This window comes from Ambystoma mexicanum, chromosome 6q (assembly GCF_040938575.1).
Source record: "Ambystoma mexicanum isolate Mex_15411 chromosome 6q, UKY_AmexF1_1, whole genome shotgun sequence".
In the NCBI taxonomy this organism is placed as follows: Eukaryota; Metazoa; Chordata; class Amphibia; order Caudata; family Ambystomatidae; genus Ambystoma; species Ambystoma mexicanum.
The window spans coordinates 910,973,962-910,994,542 of NC_090937.1; positions in this window are offsets into that span (position 1 = coordinate 910,973,962).

The following is a 20,581-nucleotide window of genomic DNA, read 5'->3' on the forward strand; positions in this document are numbered from 1 at the left end:
GGTGTATCAACTTAAGAGTGGCGACGAGGATAGCAGAGCAGGAACAAGCGCTGGCGTGGCGGTCCTTTGCTGCGAGTTTCCGGGGCCATCACTGAGGAAAGAGACTGCGTGAAGGCGGAGGAAGGAGCCACAGCAACAGGCACCGTAGCGGATGGAGGAGAGAACCAGGTCAGAGGGGTGCACTGCGCAAGGAAGTGGGGCGTAGACCGGAGACCAGCATTCCTTAAATTGAGCCGCGAGCGTGCACGGTTCCCCAAAGTGCATAGACCCGCATGACGGAAGAGGGGCGCACACAGCAACACGCACGGCGCGTTCCTGGACATCTTAAGAGTGCCTGCATTGTGATGTGTGTTTAGTCACCTGATGCGCCGTAAGTGCACACAGAAGGAAGCAGAGGTTTGCAGTTACCAGGATACCATAAACAAAGAGAGCTCTGCATTGTGACATGTTGTTTAGTGACGTGACGTGCCGCCAGTGCGCACAAAAGGAAACTGAAGTCTGCAGTTGCCAGGATAGCATAAACAAAGGGAGCTCTGCAGACACGATGCATACTCAAGCTTAGTACAGAGTGTGAGGTGCAGAGAGGAAATTAAGAAACATGCTCTTACAGTTAAACTCAGCTCAATTACACACTATAATTGAAATAAAGGACTGGAGTACAATACAGCAGCCATTCCACCTCCTCCTCTATTTCTAGCAGAACCTGGTACCAAACCGATTAGGTGGGAGAGGTGGAGAAAGATGTTCGAGACCTACCTGGTGGCAATAGGTGGGGATAGGTTCAACTCATCAAGGAGGAAAGCTCTATTACTACACAATTTTGGTCCGGAGGGGCACTGTGTGTTTGATGGCCTTCCAAGTCTGCCAGACTAAGGTGCAGGAGATTTAGATGAGTTTTCTATAGCCATCAAAAGGGTTGAAGAACATTTTGAGCCCAAAAAGAATGTCACATTTGAGAGACATACGTTTTTTCCAGAGGAGTCAGGAACATGCAGAATCAGTAGAGTCCTATGTGGCAGCATTGAGGACTCTGACCTATACCTGTGAATTTGGTGACCTAACTAACTCGTTAATCAGGGACCAATTGGTCAAATGCACCAGCAACCTCAGGGTGCAAGAGAAGTTGCTAGCCAAAGACCTGTCTTTGGAACAAGCTGTGGAGCTTGCGAGAGGTATTGAGAAAACCACACAATACATGAAGGAGTTGAAGGTAGAAAAACCTGGGGGACAAGAAGTGAGTGCAATAGCCGAAACGAGAAAACCATTGGGGCTGAAGAAAGACTGGTGGGGACATAAGTGTCTCAGCTGCGGAAACCCGAGACATACGGCCAGCAGCACATTTTGTCCTGCAAGGAATGCTGAGTGCTTTAAGTGCAGGCGGAAGGGTCACTTTACGCATGTGTGTAAAGAAGTGACTATTAATTTGGTGGAACAGAGGGAGAATAACGATGATCAGTCTGGTTCTACAACCCCATGTTTGTCAATTGTCTCAGGTCAAGAGAGCAAGCCGCGGCATATTTTCCAAATCTCTGCGCTGTCAGAAGGCACAGGTGGGACAAGTGACCCAGTGGATGATTTCATGATAGAAGGGTACGAATTGTCGATGAAGGTTGACTCTGCCTCACCTTGGACTATTGTGTCAGAAGACACCTTCAAACATTACATAAGAATGTGAGGGATCTATCTCCGGCTCCAGTGCAGCCATGCGCCTGTGGAGAGAGTGTGATAGACCTGGTGGGGAGATTGCAAGGACATGTGAGTTACAAGGGCCGAGAATGCCTAGCCAACATTCTTGTGGCGAGGAAAGGTGCCTCTCTTCTAGGATGGGAAGAGCAAAGAAGCCCAGGGGTGAGGATTCAGACTAGTGCATTGACACCCATCTCCATAGCTGAAGTGAATGATAAGTGGGCTGTGGAATTTCCAGAGGTGTTTTCAGAAAGTCTTGGGAGATTGAGAGACTTTGAATATGACATCAAGATGAGAGTTGATGCTTGTCCAGCAGTGCACGAAGTAAGACCCGTTCCGTATAAAATGAGGCAGCAACTGCATGAGGAGTTAAGCAATCTTCTATGAAATGGCGAGATAGAGAGAATCCGTGGGACAGAATGGTTGTCTCCGGTGGTTTTGGTGGCGAAGAGCAACGGCAGGATGAGATTATGTGTAGATCTCTGAGTCCTCAATAAAAACATTTTGGTAAAAAGACATCCTCTGCCAATAATTTTGGTGGCCTTAGCTATTTTTGGGAGACTCTAGTTGGTTTTCTGTGATTGACGTATCAGCGGTGTATCAACAAGTGCCCATATCTAAGAAGTGTCAGGGCGTTACAGCATTTATTACTCCAGAAGGAACATTTAAATACCTATGAATGCCGGTTGGTTTGGCGTCAGCTGCCTCTGTATTTCAATGTGTGATGGCGAAAGTGTTGGAGGGCATTATGAATGTGGTAGTGTTTCAGGATGATATACTGTTGTTTGCTGTGAGTGAGGTGCAACATGATGAAGTCTTGAGGTCGGTGTTGGGAAGGTTGAAAAAATCTGGTTTGACAGTGGAAAGGAATAAGTGTAGGATAGGAGTACGTGAGGTGGAGCATCTAGGCCACACAATTTTGGGACAAGGTATTGGTCCCAAACTGAGTCTGGTCGAGAGTATTTGTAAAGCTCCTGCTCCACAGGATAAGGAACAGTTAAGTTCCTTTATGGAGATGGCTGAATTTTAACACAAGTTTGTGAATAACTTTGCCATGATTGCGGGTCCTTTGAGAGAGTTGCTAAAGAAGGGCACTGGGTTTGTGTGGTCAAAGGAATGTCAAAATGCTTTTGAAAAAATTAAGGAGGGCATTGGTGGTGCACCCTCCTTAGGGGGATTTGTGAACGATAGGAATACTGTCTTGTCCGTGGATGCAGGTTTGTTGGCTCTAGGAGCTTCACTTTCGCAAGTGGATGCGGGGAAGGAGGAGCATGTGGTGTCCTTTGCTTCAATAGGATTAAGGGGCGCTGAGACAAATGACTCAGTTATAGAGAGGGAGCCCCTAGCTGTATATTGGGTGGTGTTGCACTTCAAAAAATGTTTGTGTGATTAGGGGTTCCTAGTTAGAACGGATCATAGGTCACTGGTGCAAATGATGGCCAATGAAGGTTGGGCGAAAGGTTCTACCAGGATATCAAGGTGGATGTTGGGGTTGCAGGGCTATAAATTCTGAATGAGTTATGTGCCGGGCAGGGAGAATGTTTTTGCAGACTGTCTGTCATGGCTGCCTGTGGAGGTGACAGGGGAGCCGGAAGGAACAGTACAGGAGGATGAGATGATTTTTGAAAGTATTGAACTTGGAGCAGTGGGAAGAGAGGGATGTATGGAGGCAGAGAGAGAAGATGTTGTGCTGGACAATATTAAGGTGTGCGTCACGTGGATGCTGCATACCTGTTTTTCCAGGAGATATCCGCACTGAAGAAGCCAGACTGTTTGATCCGTGGGCAGGGTGAAGTAAAGATGACACAAGGAGTCAATCCCAATTCAACCCTAATGGTACAAGGATGAACGGGGACCAACTCCTGATGCCACGAAAGACACTTCCCTGCGGATTAGCGTGACGTCAGGACAGTGCAAGCACTGACAGGGAAGGTAGATGGTACTGATACTTCAGGTAGAGTAGTGCAGACTAGTCCAGATGGTAGACTTAAGAAGGTTGAATCAAATACTCTGTACTCCAGGTAAGCAGGTGGCAGGATCACACAATGCAGCTCCAGGAAGGTGTACAGGGTGAAAACAGGAAGGAGTCCTGAAGAGCTGGCACCCAGGCAATGCAGGCAAGGAGCATAAAAACAGGACACTACTCAGGACCAAGCTGGAACAAAGACCAGGGAAGCAAGGGAGGAGCGTCGGCAAGGGAACCCCAGGGAGAAGAGCAGGGACAGAGTGGGGAACCCAGACCCAAGAAACCCAGCAAGGACCCAGGAAGGTGGGAGGAAGGGACCAAGGATCGGGCAAGGCCAAGAAGCGGGAAAAGCAAGTCCAAGAACAAAAGCAGGGGGTGGATCAAAGATCCAATCACAGCAGAGAGTCAGGATCAAACCGCGTTAAGACATGGTTTGTATCCAGACTCGAATGCTACTTATGGCACTCGGCATGAAGCCGAGTCCTGCAGCGCAAACCCATCCACGCATGCGCAGTGGCCGAACGGGGACGAGAACGAGGCATGAAGCACAAGCCCGTCTCGTTGCTCATGGCAACCCGTGAGGCCCGCGCAGGCGTACACTTCCGCGTACGAGTCGGAAGCAAGCCTGCCCTAGCAAGCCAAATCCCTGTGTACCGACGCCAGGACCAGGATTGTCCTGCAGGGTTAGCCCAGGTAAGTGTCCTAACAGACAAGGTGAAGGAATGGATGGTAAAGGGATGGCCCACGAAAGGGGAGATTGAAAGGAAGTCTGATCACTTTCACAAGATTAAGAATGATTTGTGTTTGCCGGAGGATGGGAGCAGGCTTAGAAGTTGTACCAAGATGATTCCTCCAGTAAGAGTTCGGAGTAAGCTAGTAAATGTTGCTCATCAGGGTCATCCAGCTATGAATGGGACAAAAAGGTTGTTGAGACAATTGTTTTGGTGGCCAGCCATGGACAGTGAGGTTGACAGGAGGGTGAGGGTGTACAGAGAGTGTGCAGTGTGTGATAAGAGTAAGGTGGTGAGAGAAACTCCTTTCCCGCCAGTACGGGTACTGAGTGATCCTTGGAAAAAGGTACCAGTGGATTTAATGGGACCCATACAAGGGTTGGGTGATGGCTTCAAGTTTGTGGTTGTCTATCACTCAAAGTGGTTGGAATGGTGGGCCTTGAGAGAGGCTACCACGGTGGAACTGTAGGAGTTCTTTGTGGATGTGTTTTTCAGCAAAGGTTTCCCTTCAGAGATAGTTACAAATCATGGTGTCCAGTTCTGTTTGGAGAAAATGAAAGCGCTTTTATCGAGTTTTGGGATAAGTCACACCAAACAGCTCTGTATCACCCTAGTGCAAATGGGTTGGTTGAACATGCCAATAGATATTTGAAGGGGGGCATTCAGTTGGCCATGGGGGCTGGACTGTCCTGGGTGGAGGTTCTTAAGGAGATGGTGTGGAGCTATTGCACTAGACCCCATTTGGTCACCAGGGTGTCACCATTTGTGTCATTAAAGGAGCATCAACCAGCCACTAAGTTTGGTACAAGTTGGATGGGGTTGTCTGGGTGCGTGGATGTGGATCGTAAGGAAATCATGAATATGATAGAGAAGGCTCAAGTTCAGTACAAGCGTGTCTTTGATGATGCAGCTAAGGTTAAGGTACAGGAGTGATCAGTAGGGGATGTGGTCGTGATAAAAAAACAGATTCAGGCTCAAATGTCTGTAGAGTCAATGTTTGGGTCCCAAGAGGATTACAGCTGTACGACATGGGGTGGTGATTGTTGAGGGTGGTGAGGTGTGGTCTAAAGGAAGGTTGGTTTTGAGCAGTGCAGGTGTGAGTGATGGTTTGGAGCTGGAGCAAGAGGACAATGTGTTGAGTGGTGGTGTGAAGTGTGCTGGTGAGAAGAAGGGTATGGATGATGGGGAACCTGAAGTGGGTGGACAAACCAGGGGAAGGATCAAGAAAATGCCCATCAGGTTTAAGGATTTTTATTGTGATTAAGTTGGTTGTGTGGGCTTATTATAAGGTGGGAGATGTGGTGTGTTTATATCTGGTGATTCGGTATGTGTTCTAATGCTGTTTCTGTATTTGTTTTAATGCTATTCCAGAACACAATTGTGTTCTTGAACCATTGGTCATTTAGAGCTGAGCTGGGCTGGGTGCCTGTTGCTTGCTCCGTCTTTACCTAATAAAGAATGCCGTTCCACTTACCCATGGTGTCCGGTGTATCAACTTAACAGGACACCTGTATTTAACTCACAGATGTTATCTTTCACCGGTTGTGGATATTGGGCTTTGTTGTGTAAGGGTGTACTGTGTGCTAGAAACATTATATTTTTATTTTCTAATAGATTTTTTACACTATATTTTAATACAATAAAACACTGGTGGCTATATTAACTGTATGACATTAAATCCAATACTTCCTTTATGTGCACTGGAAAGAGTTATACAATTCCAACTCGTAAGGTTACAATGTGTGCATTCGTTTGTATTTATTGCAGGACGCTGTATGTGTGCGTTGCAATGTATTGTTAACGAATTTTACCACCAAGGGACCATGAAAGCCTTTACAAAAAGAAGGCTACACATATAATACAATAAAAAAGGCAAATCACATCAGAAAATACAAAAAGAATAATGGATAGAGCAAGTTACTCCAGTAAAAGTCAGCAGTAGATAAGTCAGAAGCAAGGCACACATAGAAATATAATACTGCATTACCTTTGTGAAAGCTGACAAATAGATTGAAGAAAAATCATAGGGAGCCAACATTCTTGAATCTAAGGGACTCAGAAGAAAGGCTCTCTGGGACCGAGTGCATGTTCCCAAGAGCTTCCTGCTGCACAATACTTGAGAGTTACCAGAGGTACTTGCCAGCTGTTAGATAGTGGTGTTGATCCCCAGTTAACTTCTTCAAGGACCTTGTACCTGAACATAAACTGGATCGTAATCATCATTCCTCTTAGCCCAGCAGAATCAGCACTTTTCTCATTCTTTGAAGAAAAGAACCAGCCTGGCCAGACCAACAATTAAATGTTTTTGTTTTTATGTTTACCTCTATTGCTATGATGGATATAATCCCCTCGTACGTTAATGCGTGGTCGAAGGGTTTTAATGATTTTGACAAGTCGGGCGTATGAGTAATGCTGCTTACCATATGTAGTTTACGACACCTCTTGTCCCCACTTCCTCATCCTGTTCCATACTCTATGAAGATGCAGGAAGCAGTATAATGACTTGACAGAATTTTAAACAATAAGGTATCAGAAATGTATTATTTTATAATTTGCATGTGACAAAATGACTACTGCAGGAGCACAGGGATGAGTGGGCTATAAAACTCCTACTCAGCCTCAAACCACTACTAACCTAGAAGTGATACCAGCTTTGCCTCTTGTGGTAATGCAGGCTGAGGCCAAGCTATAATCTCAAGGAGGGATGTGAGCAGGCACAGAAGCATCCAAACAACATTATAGTGAACAGACAATTATAGCGAAATAATAGAAATCAAGATTCTGTGAAAAATGGCAGCATTTAAGTAAAATAAAAATACACACATCTAATACAACACTAATAACCGACCCCTGTAAGAGAGGACACAGCATCTGCAACTTTAAGATGAAAGAGGCATTCTGGGCAAAAAGACAGGGGGTGAAAGGCAATCTGATAAGGTGGGTTCCTGGCCAAGCATGACACTGACACCAGTGTAGAAACAGGAAACATCTTTACTAAATTCCAGCTCTGGGTACAGGAATACATTTAGGCCACATCAGGTAAGTTACTTGGACAGACATCCAGTGGCATCCTCTCTCAGTTAACCCATCCTCTCAACTGACATTCACAGAACCATTCAGAACATAACATTCTCATGCACAGCATTCTATGTTAGTCACTGACAGCATTACAAAGTGCAAGGAAAGACATGACATACCATGTCTTCCCCCTTAAACAACACAAGACCCAACCAAGAAGCAAGAGATATACATACACACACACAAACCCAACATATGTACATCACTCAACTTCCCAAACAAAACCTTCCAACAACGCACCCACACAAAACCTTGAAACCGTCCTCACCCAGTGGGAAAATCAGCACCATAAAATGACACACCCTTCCACTACCCCTAATGGATAGGCACCAACCACTGCACAAAGGACACCACAACCAAACATTCAAGCAACTTCAGGCTACCAGCCCCAAACATGCAACAAGACACCTTTGCAAGTGAACCACACCATCCATGACTTCAACAAGTCCAATCCAGGAAACCAAACATGAACACATCTCATTATGACACTCGCACCAGCAATGCAGAACATCTTATTCAAGACAAAGTTCACTGAACACCTGAGGATAAATCTCCCTTACTCTTACACATATGCATTGAAATTATATTACTGATTAAATGTTCTACAGTAAAAACAAAAAAAAAACAATTCACCCTATAAACTAAAAGAGTTAGCAGAATATTCGTGAAACGTGTGAATTACCATACCAATTTAGCATTTCCATCTCCTATCTAACTTCTAAAACATAAAGTCTAGCATTTAAGGAAAAATGTTATAAGATAGCTAAATTAGACAACTAACGTCAGTAAAACATAGAGCACAGTGCACCGTAAATCACTCTTTACGGAGGCCACAACATGCTGAACCACACCCAACTTCCAATCCATTTACATGGCACCTATCATCATTAAAGGCCTCACATGACAGCTGAAACCCTGCAATGAGCCATTCCTAAAATCTGCTGTAGGAATACAACTTTTCAAAAAAATCTCCAAAAATGTCTCTTTATAGCACCCCAGCCTGCCACATTTATAAAACAGGCCGACTGATACCCCCAGCACCTTTTTCTGCCAACACGGGCTGGGGGAAAACCCACAAAGAAAGAGATCAATATGGTACAAATCCCAACTTTCTTCAGTGGCACCTCTCGGCTCACGGTTCGCCGCAGCCACACCTTGTAGAACACCTCCTTTATTAGCTGCTGACGCGCCCCACTTGTAATTCCGTCCCCTCCTCGCGACGAAGCACCAATTTTGTGCAGTCTGGGGCCCTCCATGATCCAAAACAAAGTGTTCCAAAGAAAAGTGAACCTTGTGACGTGCCTTGCGCTTGAACAGAGGACGTTCTAAAACGTCATCAGTCCACCTCTGACCCAGAGATAAACGGAGCACCTCCTCTTCGGCAACTGCAATGCTACAGACTCACCAACAGCACCCCTTCTCACTGGTGCTGACAACACGGTGGGACTCGCTCCTTCTCCTGTCCACTGGCTCCTATTGGCACTGATCACCACCCACAGGTATGACAGCAGGGACTCCCGCTGCGGTGCACAACACTACGCGGCTGCCCGGAGCACACTGCAGCACAGTCCACCACTCGTTGGGAACCACATCACAGAGCAACCTCACACCTACTTGATCCTTAAAGACATTTTTGGTAAGACTAGTGTTCACCGCTGGGCAATTTTCATTACATTTGTGGTCACGGTGCCTCAAAGTAACTCTCCTCACAGCTCTGACACTTTTTAGAGTCACTGATCTGCAGATCCTCGCAGCTCTGATTCTTATCACACTCACTGATCTGCCATTAATGGCCACGGCACAACACTCTCAACTGCCACTGTCTGCCGCTTGCAGACTCGCTGTCCTTGGCCCTGGCAATTTCTCTGTCTGCCCTTCCAGACCTGATGGGCCCTCAGTTCTGCACACTCGCTTTCTGCCCCTTGTAACCTGATGGGCCCTTAGCCCTGAAGTATCTGTATGCCCCTTGCAGACCCGATAGGTCCCCATGACCTGGTGCTGTCTTCTCACATCAATGGCTGGCCCTGACTAGCCCCACTGCAGCATGCAGTGCTCCTATCTCGAGATAGGATCTTCTCTTGTTTGGGGGGAGCACTGGATGTCCATCTCCTGTCCAGGTGCTGTCCTCCCAGCACAGCTAGCATCCTTGTCATCAATGATAAGGTAGGTTCCAGGCCAAGCATGACACTGACACCAGTGTTAGGAGCAGGAAACATCTTCATTAAGTTACAGCTCCGGGTACAGGGTACAGGAATACACAGTGCCTTAAGTGACACTACAAATCGAGCCGGGGCCCTTCGAGGGGGCGTGGCCTAACAACGGGGTCTTGATGGGCCGTTAGGCCACGCCCCCTTGACGAGCCCCGGCTCAATGGGCTACTGGCACCCCTGCCAGGCAGCCTTTTGCAGAGATCAGCACCCTCTCCCCTATGTGGGAGAGGGTGCTGATCTCTGCATTTATTTTCTATAGGCTTGCCTGGCAGGGGACAGTGCGTTGCCTATTCAGCCTTAATGGTGGCGCTGCCCCTCGCCAGCTGGGGAGGGGCAGCGTCACCATTAAGGCTGAAAGGGTGAGGCCACTGGAAGCAGAGGCCTTTTTCCTAAAGACTGAAACTCCCGCGAATCCGCGGGAGCTTCAGTATTTAGAAAGCAAGGCCTCTGCTTCCAGCGGCCTCACGTTTCTCCATAATGGTGGCGCCGGCCCACGCGCATCCCTTGATTAAAGGGATGCCTCGCAGGTGCGGCGCCACCATTATAGCTGAAAGGCATTTTTTTCTGAAGCCTGAAGCTCTCGCACACGAGCGAGAGCTTCAGGCTGTAGAAAAAAATGCCTTTTCGTGTAGTGGCCGGGGCTGCCCGGGGAGATTAGTGGGCCCCGGCAGGGCCCCGCCTCAAAACGAAATTTCGGAGCCTGCCGGGGCCCAGCCCCGGCAGGCCCCGGCCCACTTAAAGCCCTGGGAATACATTTAGGCCACATCAGGTAAGTTACTTGGACAGACATCTACCATCATCCTCTGTCAGTCCAGCCATCTTCTCAACTGACATTCACAGACCATTCTGAAAATAACAATCTCACACACAACATTCCATGTCAGTACCTCAAACCATTGCATGCATACAGGGCAAGGTGCAAAGGAAGACAAGACATATCACAATTGTTTCAGCAGCAATGTCGCAGTTCAATGAATATGTCTTTAAAAGGGGAAGGTGTGGGGTTGTAAATGGCACTGGGGACCTTTAAGGCATGCCAGGGGTATAGAGCCACTTCAAACAGCTTTTATACTTGTTCCTGAGGCTCAACATTGTCAAAACAGTTTTCTTGGGGGCTTTACAATGGGTCAAGTTGGCATTAAGGTTGTCGAGTTTGTTATTCCAAAGGATTGAGTACATCAAGACAGTTGGATGAACCACAATTGGCTGAAGTTGAATGGAGAAAAGACAGAGGTGCTGGTGGTGGGCTCTCCCCCTGATCTCTCACTTTGGGTGTCTCTTTTGGCCTTCATCTCTTGGCCCTCTTCCAATTCCTACTGACAAAGTGAAGAACCTGGGTGTTGTGGTCTCCGCGTCACTCTCCATGGAGGCTCAGGTTGCGGCTGTTTGCCAGTCAGGCCACTTTCACCTTAAAATCTTAAAGAAGGTTCTTCCATTTATTCCTTCTCACCCCTCACCCCCCACCGTAGTTGTAGCCCGAGTATTAAGTTGTCTGAATAATTCATTATACCTGGCACAACCTAAGGGTTTAGTCCAGCGGCTTCAGCGACTCCCGAACATGGAGGCCCGGGTGGCTACAGGCTCCCCCTATGGAGCTCACATCTCTCTGGTTTTGCGCTTGTTCCACTGGCTGCCTGTCAAACAGAGCATTGTTTTCAAGGCGTTATGATTGGTACATCGTGCCCTGCATGAGCAAGGGGCAGAGTACTTGCGTGACAATTTCACCTGCTATCTTCCTATGCGGCCATTAAGATCGGCATCTGCTGGTCTTCTTGTAGTCCCTTCCTTCTGACGTGCCTGCATCGAAAGTCAGGCTTTCTCTGTCACCTCGGCTCAACTGTGGAATAGCCTCTCCCTGGCTATGAAATCTTTCAAATAATTGGGATTTTAGAAAAGTGCTGAAAACATATTTGTTCTATTACATTTCTCTCCCCGTGGATTTTGCCTTTCCTCTCCTTCAGCGCCATGATACCCTCGGGTGACCATGCGCTAAACAAGTCCACTTAACATAACATAACATAACAGTTCTACATAGTAATGCAATGCGATCCTGCAGCAGTGATTGGCTCAAACCTGTTGATGTACAGGCCGGTGATGGTAGAGTCAGTGTCTCAAAGTGGTCGAGCTAGTACGACTAGGTGCAACAATGAGAGGCAGTTCTTCAGTGATGTGCAGCTCAAAAACAGATGGGGTGCTGATATGTTATGCTCAAGTCAGCCACTCGATGGCTTGAATTGGATCAAAAAGCAGTACATATGGAAAGCAGATCTGGGGGGTCTGCAACTGCTTGAAAATAACTGGAAAATGGTTGAGTCAGCCTGAAAGATGATTGAGATAGAAAACAGAGCATAGGTTTCTGAAGGACCCCATCTAGTGCTCCCTTGGACAAGGGACTCCTTCTTTCCTTCTCAGTGAGGAAGGTAGCCCAAGAGCACTTGCAGGGGCTCTAACCTACTGGTAGCAGGAGCCTGATTGCAATGTCCAGGCAGCAGATAGGCCTTGTCCACACAGAATATCACCCCAAATGGTATAGGTGAGGGAAAGGATTTTCTCCCCTCTTGGAGTCTTTGGGCCACATCAGGGGTTGGGCGGAGCGGTAAAACTGCAACGGTAATGCTATTACTGCCGCATTCCCACTCTGCCCAATCTAGTGTTTGGGTGGAAAGTTGGAGATTTACCTCCAGTTTTGAGCAGGAGGTAAATCTCCAGCTTTCCGGCCATTCTCAGTGCTATTACCGCCAGTGGTAATAGTGCCGAAAAGCCCATCCAGTCTATTGGACTTATAATTTAAAGCACCACCGCAACTCGGGAGTCAGCGCAAATTACACCGGACTGAGTTGCAGCAATGCTAATAGCGTTGGCAGTATCCTGGCGCATTTGCCATCGGGATACCGCCGGGGGCCTTGATGAGGCCCCTGATCTCCACCTCTGTGGTGGAGGACTTTAGTCAGACTGTAACCAAAAATGATCCAGGTGGAATTCCAGGTGGAATACTTCTTCTGACGTCCAAAGATGAATCAATTAGGGGAGGGGTTTTACACCCTTATATAGTCAATTTGCCACAGTGGATTGGTACATTCAAAATCATCTGTAAGGGTTCAGTTCTGGTAGTTGTGAGAACACACTAGAAGCTGTGTCATGAAGAATGATAGCTTTGTTTTCATTTATGAATATGTGCAGTAGCACCTGGAGCGTTTCAAGTGCTGAATGGGATTACCACAATAAATGATCTAAGGCCTACATAAATGGATGGACTCAAAGCATATTGCAAAATACTACTTTTACTGTCATTTAAATAAAGGAAATCTGGCATACAAACAAATTGTAGCTCACACACTCTCAATGCATTTCAATTACGCAAAAGGCATTATACCTCGATGTACGTCAGTGTCATGATGCCTACCCCCGGGGACCCAGACCAAGTCCAGCAACCCCAGAAGCAGGTATCAAGTTATCCCAAGCAAGCCCAACAACCCCTGCTAGGGGCTATTTGGGTCCAGTCCTGGCGCCTATGGTGCCAGGCTCATAGATTAAAACTTACCTGATGCAGACCATGCTGCAAACTTACCTGATGCAGACCATGCTGCAAGAGCTCCAAGCCAAAAGAGGCTTGGAAGGGACTACTTTACTTAGGGACTATTTTTTTACTCGGTCGGGGCTGGGGATATATACTTACCTGGGACTACTTAGGAGGCTATTTAAACCACGCCCGAAGAGCAGCACACGCTTCGCATAATTCTGCATCCAGCAGCATAACGCTCACCGTGCCTGCAAGTCTGCATCCAGCCTTCTGCCACGCCCGCCTCGAGTTTGGAGCTCCTAGAAAAAGGGAGAAAGAAGGATAAAAGCTTAGAACAAGAGCCATACCTTTGATCCTTACCTGAATTCCCGATCCATCGCGCCTTCGAGCTGGAAGAAAGAAGCTATTTGTGCGCGACGCCTCGCCTGCTGCAGCGCTGCGCTGAACTCACCGGCCTTCGCAGCATCTTCACATTCCACCGCATCCTCCTGCACGTTCCCGCCGCACTCGGGCACCTAAGGAGAAGACAAGAACAGCAAGGTGAGCCAAGGGAATACACAGAGGAATATTAGTTACCCCCCTAGACTTACCTGATTTTACCACCGGGGGTATTATTCCTCTTCTCGGGTTGGCGCAGCTTCCACTGCATCTTCGCCGAACCCCGGCCCCTAAGGGGAAACAAAAGGACAGCAAGGTGAAACAAAGGGACTAACAAGGGGAACCATCCTCACCACAATAGACTTACCTGATTTTACCACCGGAGGCATTATTCCCCAACACTTCATACTTTCTCTCAGTGCCTGAATAAGGGAGAAAGCAACAGGTTACATGTTGACATTATTTTATCGAACTGTTTTGGATAATACAAATCCTTACCAGAGTTTTACCGGTTGCCACGAGGAACTCTTCACTAGGGTCAGGCTGCAACCTGCAAGGAATCGGACAAGAGTGAAAGTCAGGCATTTGAACTCTTACGAACTACATTCTTATGGCGTCTTGCCGGGAATCTCGGAGTCAATATTGTTCTGGAAATCACCAATTCCTTCTAGCCATTGAAGCAACTGGTTTTCTACGCGCCCCTGCGCTCAATGCAGGATGGAGAGCTCATCTTTTCAAACCATCAGGTGAGACTATAAGAGGGGACATCAAAGGTGATCAGTGGGGAGAACAGCGGGGTTGGGGGGATTTACGCTCAACTCCACGGGTGGTTAATTCCCTTTCTCCATTTGCAGAAGAATATTCCTACGGGCCAAGCAAACGAAGTTAGGTGGGCCAGTCCAGTCCGTCATCTCGGCCCTACGCATCACATTGGTGGAGACCGCAGCTGTCCAGTTCAGCTCAACGCCTCTGTGGGAGCCAGGTGAGCGTAACAGTCAGCTATGACATCATCCTACGCAGCAAACAGTAAAAACCTACTGGGTGAAGGTAACGTATATACCTATAGTTTATATATCATCGTTGGCTGGCCTTTCTTTAGTAGGCACACCTTGAACTACCTCTAACTATGTAAAATACTGATAATAGTATAACAACAGCAGCATATAGGATTCTGCAATAATATATGTTCCACCATTATGCAGGCCCCCATGATTGTTTGGCACTCTCTTCCAACCTTGGACATTCAGCTTGTTAGCAGCATGTACGCAGTGAAATCCATGTGCAAGGGAACAACGTCAGACAACTTCCCTTTTTAGCAAGTTAGCCTACCATTTCCCATCAGTTAGGCCCTAAGCCAAGGCTTCTTCTCTGACTGTTCTCTTCCTCTGAACTTTAAAAGGGAGTGAAGGTAAATTGCTATCTTCATCTGAAGCTTTATGAATAGGACTTGTCTTCTGGTCTCCTACCAGGTGTGAGGAGACCATGATTTTGTCCATTCTGTCCTTCTATTTAGTGCTATTTGATTCAATTATATTGTGTGCTATTACTCTCCTCAGCGTCTGGAGACTTGGTTGGTCCGTCTTGCATGTGCTTTCTGCATCTTCAATTGTTCAATATTTGATACACACAATAATTCACTCCTTTACTTAATCTAAGAGAAATATGTCTTACGTACATGGCTTATCCTCTTCGACTCCTTTCGTGCCTCGTAGTTTCTTCTTGCTGCGGCATCCTTGATTCTGAGCCAAGCAAATACCTTTTGTTCTGCACAACTCTGTATTCCAGCGCCTGTCAGCTCTGTAGCCTTGGTTTCCCTTATCGAGGCTTCTCGCTTACTATTATATGATGCCGACGTCCATACGTTCAACGTGGCTGCTTTACTTACGTTATATTTCCTACTTTAGCAAGCTTCTATGTATCTTATCTCCCTTGCGTTTCTGTGTATATACATCGATTACATTTCTTTTCACTTATCTTCTCAGTGTATATGGTTTTCTTCATATTCACAGATACTTACTTTTTTACTTCAGTCACTTCTTTAAATGTTCATACATCAGTTTCAGTGTATCCACTTATATTCTCTACTCAGTGGCGTCACTTTTCATCTGTCCATTTGTCAATAATTGGCTTTCACAATTATTCACTCCTATATACTTAATCTAAGATAACTCCTGTCATGCCTTGCATTTGCTTTTTGATACATCATCCTTGATTCTAGAGCCAAGCAAATACCCTCTGTTCTGCACAAATCTGTATTCCAGTGCCTGTCAGCTCTGCAGCCGTGGTTTCCCTTCTCAAGGGGTCTTGCTTACTGTTACCCAATGCTGATGCCCATTTTCTCAACATGGCTGCTTTACGTGCGTTATATTTCCTACTTTAGCAAGCTTCTACATATTTCAGACGTTACCTATAGTTCTATGTCCATCAGTGTCTGCAGGCTCATGTCTACCGCCTCAGTTCGGGGGTTCATTTGATATGGTTGTCGGAGTGTGTACCGTCTCTCATACCTTCAATGTGGTATTGGGATAATAAGAGGTATCAAACACAGTGCTTTCTTGCTGTTCTTCCAGCATGATGGAGGTGAGGGAGTGGGCTCTATAAATGATGTGTACGTCTGCACTTCTACATTCCCCCCTCTGGTCGGGTGCTAGACCACCTTCTCAGTTTTCTTCACCTTTTCTTCACATTGTGGTTTCTTTGAAATTGTCCATATCTTTGTCACCCACTCAGGTCACCTGCATTCTTTATGTGTTCATCCACACCCCAGGTCATAAAGCAACAATCTCCAGTCGGTGAACAAAACACCCACCTTCCAACATAGTTCTTATGGTCCTTTGGATACTAGGGTGCCATGCTACTTCCTTTCAGGTGCTCACGGGTGGTGTTTTCAGTCGGTATGTGCTTGTCAGCCACTGCATTCACCTTAATCATTATCTTCATCCTAATGTCTTTCTTCACTGTCTTCTTACATTGTCCTATGATTATTCGAATAGTACAGAATCCCAGCAACACTAAAACTAGTATTGCTCCCAACATTTTAAAGGCATTTGCCATCAAGGTTGGAACCCCACGAGAACAGAGATGAAAACCAATCTTCATCTTTGGCTTCATCTACTTTTTCAACCATTTGTGTGTGTAGGGTCGATAACATAGTTGTTGCTTCTGTCAGGGTTCCAATTTCTCCATCATGGAAAGGTGTGTATGTACAGTAAGAATAAACAAACTTGGCGCATACGCCTCCTTCCATTGCTGTAATTAAGTCCAGGACATACCTGTTCTGGGGGTCATGAGTCTGATCCCCCTCAATTCTTCTTTAATCGCATCAAATCCCTTTATTGTTGTATTAATCCTTTGTAGCAGTTCCCATCTGGTGATTTATAACCACTTGGAATTTGCTACAGCCTGAACTCTTGGCTTGAATATAGCTGTAAATATCACTGCTGTCCTATCAAACAATTTGTGCTCATCTAGAATGTTGTGGTAAGCTTCTATTGGTTTTGCTGCAAAATAGTTCTCTCTCATCTGTTGGGTGAGGTTGAGCATCCTCTTCTCCCTTTGGTGTGCATGTGCATCTATTTTTGGAAAGACAGCGATGTGGAGATCACTTTGAGGGATCACCAATGCAGGAACATGTATTATCACTATAGAACATATTTCTCCCCAATTTGTAGGTAGCTTCATATATAAGCTTTGGATCCACAGGCCCAATAGTGGTCCATCAACACAGCAGTTCTTCCTTTCATTCCTGGCACATCAATTATTTGCTTGCATCCTTTATTTTCTCTAACTTTGGTCAGACCACTGTTTCTGAACCACAGTTTCACATTCTTCATTGGTAGTATGGATACAGGTCCTGCTTCATCTTCAACCCGTGTTAGTAACTTTGAATACTTGGCCCATTCCATATGTAACGCTTACCTGGTGTCTTGAAGGGACGGATGTCAACCTACCTGACCAATGGCTGTAGTGATGAATGCAGAGGTGCAATATGGTAAATAGTACCCAAACCTCTTGATGGAGCAAACACATGTGGTGTCATGAAAACCACACCTACCCTTGGCTCCAAAGAGAAAGTATTCTTTGGTTGGGGTGTGATGGAGCTGATACTGCTGTGAAATGGTGTTTGTTCGTAATGCTCCCTGGTGTTCCAGTAGGCACTGTACTAGGAGACAGTGTACAAACCCTTAGTGCTTTCTGAGGACCAATAAATGTACCCTTCAGTATAATCCACCCAATTTCTGGCAGTTTAAAAAGGCTTACCAGGGTTATTTCTTTGCATACATAACAGGTTGATGGTGTATGGTTAGAATGGTAAAGAACCTCTTACGACATGTTCTGGTTGAGCTGTAATGAACAATGTTCATAAGTATATTGGTTGAATGTGAATTCCTTCCATTAAGCTTGTAAATGTTGAAGACCTTACAGCTGTGAATCCTTGTCTCCACTTCAGGGTAGTAACGCAATGTATTTTCTCTTCTTTCTTACAGGTGTCAAATGCTGTATGCAACGTTGGGCCAGAGATAACACTGACCTTGCAGGTAAGTTTGTTTTAGAGTTTATTGGTTATAGGTTTATTTTGCTGGTTGTGCAAAATTGTCTGTGCTCTGTTTCTGGCAGGCGCTGCTACCAATGTCCTTTTCTCAAACTAGTATGTGCTGCTATAGATGTCTGTGAGCACTGCTGTGAACGTCGGTTGTTTTAGGCTTGCAGGACGCTGTAGAATACACAAGGACCTCTGTTTTGTGTCACAGAAGGTCTGCTGGGGTTTTCTGGTGACGTAGCGATGACTGATCCATTGAATTTGCGGATCGGCCTCATATAAATGATATTGGGTGGTGGAGGAGCACATCGTGAAGCACTCTGATGAACTTTAGGGCTTAAGGCGCGATGGCGGGCGAACGGTTACTTCACTCATTGCATGTCCATGTGAGCCGTGTGAAACAAACAGCTCACATTAAATGTTATGAGGCTGCGCGCAGTGTGCGTGCACTTCCAACAATGATTAAAGTTTTACCTCTTTGCGAACAGAACTCTACCCACTGCTTGCTTACTGTGTTTTCTGATTTCATTTTGTCCTTAGGTGTTTTTCAGATACTGGACAATGAAACAAGGATGCAGGAAAACTGGAGCATGATAAGGGTCATGGCAAGTTCAAGCACTTGCAGGTAACACTAAGCACAAGCCAACGGTTGGGTGGGGCTTTTATAGTGTTCTGACATGCTGCAACATTCTTAGGAACTTCACTGGGAACGCTCACTCTGTTGCCATCTTGGAAGTCTCCCTGCAGAAACCTTGGCGGGCATGTTGGTGTGGTGTCTGTATACTAGGTTTGTCCATGTGTTTAATAACCTGGGAACACCTGATGTCTGAAATGGGGATTTTGCCACGGGATTCCTGACACCTAAAGGCATCCATTATTTACTACTTGCACTAGCTTTACTGGTGCTGTCATCAATAATTGTGCACTGCATGCCATCATTCCTTCTTCCAATCCTGTACTGGTGTGTACTTGTGCATATACAAATAGCTGAGGTCTTTCCCAGCATCATGGCAATCCTGGAGTTCCCCATGTGTCTGCGCAATCCAGTCTCTTTTGTTTAACAATTCTCATCTCTCCTCCAGTCAGACCACTAAATGAGTATAGGAGCATTCTGCTTTTCCAAATCGGGTCCTTTATCATCTTCTGTGTTTTTATGTAAGCATCTTCATATGGGAATGTTCTGTTTGATATCCATCATAGGGTTGCCTACTTCCCTTCAATTGTCCTCTTGTCATGCATTCTGCTAGATAGTTGAGGCACTCTCTTGCTATACATTTTCTGGCTGTGATTGTGGCATAAGAGATGAGAGAGCATACATAGCAGCTCTCTTCTGATGTTCATCTCCCCACCTCACTCATGTGCTGATATCACATATTATTTTTTAAATGCGCTGAGTTATCAAGGTATATATTTATATCCTGATAATCTTCTCCAGAATCACTCTTAAGTCGGTAACTTGTTTGGAAATATCAAGGAAAATATTACTTGTGCTTTTGTTAGGGATAGAAACAGATGTCTCATTGTTGGATACTCTATATATATTGTAAAGCATCATTGGTTGAAATGCTATAAGAATAAGGCAGTAAAGAGAACACGTAGTACAAAACGTGGCTACAAAAAATATTGCAAAAGAATTCATGCATCTTACTGCATTTGATGCATTAATCAGTCTTCTGGCTAGCACTGCATATTTTACAAAATTGAAGATTCCCACTCTCCTATCTATAATAACCACAACTTTTATAACAAAAATATTAATAGTATTGCAATGATGATCCTGTGAGTAATGGAAGCCGTTTTAGGGTTTCCAAAAAAGGTGACAATATCAACAACGAGAGCTGGATAAAATCGAAGTTTATAAGTGAAAACAGCATACAAGAAGGTGTGCAACGTTATAGGCAACATAAAGTGTTGGTCTTCAAAACTTTGGGCCTCATTACGACCCTGGAGCTTATGGGTTAACAGCGCCGTAAAAGGCTGCGGCGCCGTTAACCCATTAGCGCCTTACTACGAGGTCCCTTTGCGGGACCCGACCTGAATGGCTGGTCTAGACCAGCCGTTAAAGTAGGGACCCGGAAAGGGACCTTGGTGCTAAGTACGGTACCGGAATTTGCGGTACCGTACTTAGCGCCTTCCCCAGTCCCATTGAGCCCTATGGGGCAAAAATGGGAATGGGGAAGGGCCCATGTTCAATGGGGAATTACCGCACGTCAACCTTGGAATGGGGTGGTAATTCCCCATTGAACATTGGCGGACTCGTTACGATACCGGCACCAACCATGGTGCTAATAGATCTATGGTTTAGCGTTAGTATCGTAATGACGGCCATTGTCTATTTTACCTAACAGGAATAGTTTTGTGAACACTGAAAAGTTTTTTCGCTTCCCTTTCAACTTGGAAATGATCAATAGTTAGAACTATTTTTATTTTGTCTGCTCTTGTTGGGTCTTGGTAGACGATCTAGTGTGCATT